The following is a 5,314-nucleotide window of genomic DNA, read 5'->3' on the forward strand; positions in this document are numbered from 1 at the left end:
GCTTACATGCAGCTATGGGGACGAAGTTGCTTTTTAGTACAGCTTTTCACCCGCAGACAGATGGCCAGTCTGAGAGAGTGATTCAGGTTTTAGAGGATTTGCTAAGGGCGTGCATGATTGATTTTCAAGGAGCTCGGGAGTCTAGACTACCTCTAGTGGAGTTCACCTACAACAACAGATTCCAGGCATCCATTGGGATGGCCCCCTATGAGGCATTGTATGGGAGGAAGTGCAGATCACCAGTTCATTGGGATGAAGTTGGTGAGAGAGCAGAGCTTGGGACAGAAATAGTTCAGCAGACTGCAGACGTGGTGGTCAAAATTCGTGAGAGAATGAAGACTGCCCAGAGCCGTCAGAAGAGCTACGCCGATAAGAGGAGGAGGGATCTCGAGTTTGCCGTAGGAGATCACGTCTTCGTCAAGATAGCACCCATGAAGGGTGTTATGAGATTTGGGAAGAGAGGCAAGTTGAGTCCGAGGTTTATTGGACCTTTTGAGATTTTGGACAGAGTTGGGACACTAGCTTATCGTGTTGCCCTTCCGTCGAATCTGGCCGGGGTGCACAATGTGTTCCATGTCTCGATGTTGAGAAAATATTTGGCTAATCCTTCGCACATTCTGAGTTATGAACCCTTGCAGCTTGCTCCAGATTTATCTTATGAGGAAAGACCGACTCAAATCCTCGACAGACAGGAGCGCAGACTCCGGAACAAAGTGACAAAGCTAGTCAAAGTTCGGTGGCAGAACCAATCAGTGGAAGAGGCCACATGGGAATCAGAGACAGATATGAGACTTCGCTACCCGGAGTTGTTCGGTAAGACTTAATTTCGAGGACGAAATTTTTATAAGTGGGTGAGGAACTGTAGTGCCCAAATTCAGTACACGTATAACCCATGCATTCATTTAATTATTAAATCATTTAATTAGTTTAAATGAGTTTTATCCATGCATAATTTATGAAAGCTCATTATTTTAAATTATTCATGTCTATGTTGATGCACGTTAAAACGTTTGTCGAGTTTCATGTTTCAGGCGATTATTCGAAGCGGGATTGAGGAACAGACCCGGTGACGATTTTGGCAATTTAAAACGTGGTATTCTATTTTAAGTTGAGTTGGGGGCATTTTAAATAATTTATGGAAGTTTTAGCATTTTTAAGCCTAAATCATTTAGTTAGTAATTTTAAGAGTTTAAAACTTTTAAAATTAGCATTTTGTGTGTTATTTTAATTGAGGAGTTTATTTTTAAGTTTAGTAGTGGGGAATCTTAAGTTTCTAAAATGATTATTGAAACTTTGTTTGGGGATTAAGTGAGTAGATTAGTATTATTTTTATACTTAATTTAATTAAACCATTCTTTAATCCCAAATTAATTATTAAGCAAAAACCTTTCCCCCAAATTTATTCAACTTACGCTACACACACACACTACACGTTTCTACACACTTTTACACACACCTAGAGCCGTAAAACACACACACTTCATTCTATCCTTTTTATCTTAAAAATTTTGAGAGAAAATATTAGGGTTCTTGAGCACATAGCAGCCGCCCCCTCCCTCTGAAATTCCAGCAAGGTTTTGTTGTGTTTTCTTCAAAGATTTTAGCGCCACAATCGTTCCGGATCAACCTCGCTTCCATCTCCGCTTTGGTGACGCCGTTTCGGTAACGTTTGATATCATAAGGCACGTATATTCTGTTCTTGCTGTGTCGATCAAGTCATATATCGAATTGCGTTGTTTTTATGCGTAAAAGTTATGTATGATGATAGTAGTTTGAGCGGATCATGGATCGGATCAATCTCGAAGGAAAATTTTTAGATCTAAAACTCGTTTTTACTGTTCATGTCAAAACTGCGATTTTTCTGTTCATATTTTGGGAAAACCTTCAACGGCAAAAACGTATAACTTTTCGATATCTTGGATTTGACATAAAATTCAAGATTTTTGGACGAAAAATGAGAGAGTTATGATATTTTTCGTGTGACTGCTCAAACTGAAATTTTAAGAAAAGTTTGGTACCATTGTATTTTTGAAGTTTTATGTTGCAGGCTTCGTTGGAAATCGACGGGCGATCGTCGCTGCATATGAGTATGTTAGTATTGAGGTTTGTTGTAGGTCTCAAGGTTTTGTTGGACGTCGTTAGGTGTTTGAATTAGTTAAAGTCGTAGGAACTCGATTGATGTCAATTGCCAATTAGCGCTGTATTGGGTAGCATGGTGGACGTCGTATCTTGAAGTGTTTATATAAGTTTTATGCAATGTTATGGTGTCCTTAAGGTGTTGAATCATCGTGTTCAAGTGTCAATTTGGGTGTGTAGGCATGTGCATAAGTTTTCTCGCAGGTTTCTTCGTACAGTGTGCAGACGGACCCCCACACGGACCCGAGCACGGGGTCCGTGTCTTTGTTTTCCCCTTGGTGCGTCTTTACAGTAGGTACACGGACCTGGTTCCGGACCCATACACGGGGTCCGTGCCCCTTCCCTTCCCGAGTAGTCCTTTTACAGTACCTACACGGACCCTCACCCGGACCCTGACACGGGGTCCGTGCCTTTGTTTTCCTTCGGTGTCAATGTCCAGAGCCTACACGGACCCCTACACGGATGTAGGTACGGGGTCCGTGTCCTTCATTTTTGGGGAAGGATAATTTATTATGCTTTGAGGTTAGACGTCATGGGTTAGTACAATGATTTACAAAGTCGAGTCATGGGGAATTGTAGAACGTCCTAAGAATTTAATGAACTCGTAAGTGAGCATGATTTACCTACGTCTAAGTATGCAAGTTAAGCATGTCAATCCATGATCAGTATGTGCAGCAACGGCCCCGATCGAAGCCCAACGAATCCCTCAACGCCAAGTAAATATGTTTGACGTGCAAAGAAAATATGTTTAAGTTTTTGAGGTATGCTAATTGACTTGTGACCAAATTATGAATGGGTTTGGAAGTCGGTGAACGTGGCCGAGGACCTCTCCGCCCCGTTAAATTATGAACGGGTTAGATCGTGGTTAGAAAGCGTTAAATTATGAACGGGGACCAACCAGCCCGTTAAATTATGAACGAGGATCTCATGTATGCGACAGTGGATACGTCCCTGTCAGCCCAGTACTGTGGTGTGTCTGATCAGGCGTTTATTATGTATGGGTCACTTGCTATGAAACATCCTCTACGCAAAATGATGAAGTTATGTATGTTCAAGTATGTTCAAGTATGCAGCATGTTTATGAAAAGTTTAAGTTATGGCACGTTGAAGTATGTATGTACGTATGTTCAAGTTTTAATACGCAAGTTCAAGTTTCAAGTTATGTATGTCCTATTTTAAAGTTGCATGTGATTTTATTATGTAGTACTCGTTATTCCAGTTTATACGTGTTGAGTCTTTAGACTCACTAGACTTGATCGATGCAGGTGACTATGTCGATGGGGAGACGGGAGGTGGCGACCAAGGGGCAGGCTTGGACTGAGTAGGAGGCTAGACCCGAGGACCGCCTACGTTATTTTAAGATTTTAAGCATGAAAACTTTTATACTCTGATTTTATGTTTGGTTGTGAGACAGCTTTTCTTTTAGCAAATTTTAATTGTGATGGTGGATTTTAAAGATATGTTATGAATGATGGGTGACGACCGTGTGGATGTTTTTATTAAGAAAATTTTTAATTTTTCCGCAAATTTTAAGTATGAGAAGTACGGTTCGTTACAATACCAGTTTCAAAATCTATTAATATTTTACAAAAAATTGTGTGTAATAAAGAAAATTTTATTACTTCATTAAAAGATGAAATTCATTTTAAAAATATTAAAGAAAAATTAAATTTTGAAAAAATTCAAGAAAAAATAAAAATTATTTCTGAAAATATATCCAAAGAGATATGTGCTGATGTTCCTAATGCCTTTTGGAATAGGAAAAAACATCAGGTCAGTCTTCCTTATACAGATGATTTTAATGAGGATAAAATTCCTACAAAAGCAAGGCCTATAGCTATGGGGCCTAGACTTTTAAATTATTGCAAAGAAGAAATTGATAGTCTTCTTAAAAAAGAGTTAATCAGACCAAGTAATAGTCCTTGGAGTTGTCCAGCTTTCTATGTTGAAAATGCAGCCGAAATTGAAAGAGGAGCTCCAAGACTTGTTATCAATTATAAACCGCTTAATAAAGCATTAAAATGGATAAAGCATCCATTACCAAATAAAAGAGATTTACTAAATAGATTATTTAAAGGAAAAGTTTTCTCTTCTTTTGATTTAAAATCGGGATTTTATCAAATTCTTCTAAAAGAAGAAGATAAATATAAAACAGCTTTTACTGTACCATTTGGCCATTACGAATGGAATGTAATGCCATTTGGATTAAAAAATGCTCCAATGGAATTCCAAAATATAATGAATGAAATTTATAATTCATATATAGACTATATTATTGTCTATATAGATGATGTCCTTATATATTCTGATAATATTGATCAGCATTTTAAACATTTAAATATATTTATTCAAGTTACTAAAAAAGCTGGTTTGGCAGTAAATCAGAAAAAAGTAAAACTTTTTCAAACTAAGATAAAATTCTTAGGACATTATATTGAAAATGGAATAATAATTCCTATTGAAAGAGCAATTGTTTTTGCTGATAAATTTCCTGATAAAATCACTGATGTAAATCAATTACAAAGATTTCTTGGAAGTCTTAATTATATAGGAGATTTTTATAAAGATCTCGCTCAAGATTGTAAATTATTATTTCAAAGGTTGAAGAAAAATCCTCAACCATGGACTGATAGTCATACTTTAGCAATACAAAAAATAAAAGAAAGAGTTAAAGAACTCCCTTGTTTATCTATTGCTAATCCAGAAGCATTCAAAATAGTTGAAACAGACGCCTCTGATATTGGATATGGAGGAATACTTAAACAAAAATTAGATAATACATCTAAAGAAATTCTTGTAAGATATACTTCTGGAACTTGGAATAATACTCAAAAGAATTATTCTACAATAAAGAAAGAAATTCTTTCAATGGTTAAATGTATTACAAAATTTGAAAGTGATCTTTTAAATAAGAAATTTTTATTAAGAGTTGATTGCAAATCTGCTAAAGATATCCTTTTAAAAGATGTTAAAGTAATAGCATCTAAACAAATATTTGCTAGATGGCAAGCTATATTAGCATGTTTTGATTTTGATATTGAACATATCTCTGGAAAATCTAATTCTTTACCAGATTTTCTAACTAGAGAATTTTTGCAGGGAGCAACCTTGGAAAACGGTTCTAAAGAGACCAGCAACAGGAAAAAAGCCTATGAATAAGCCACCTTTTAAAAGAGGT

The sequence above is a fragment of the Primulina eburnea genome, chromosome 10 (assembly GCF_022965805.1).
Source record: "Primulina eburnea isolate SZY01 chromosome 10, ASM2296580v1, whole genome shotgun sequence".
NCBI lineage: Eukaryota > Viridiplantae > Streptophyta > Magnoliopsida > Lamiales > Gesneriaceae > Primulina > Primulina eburnea.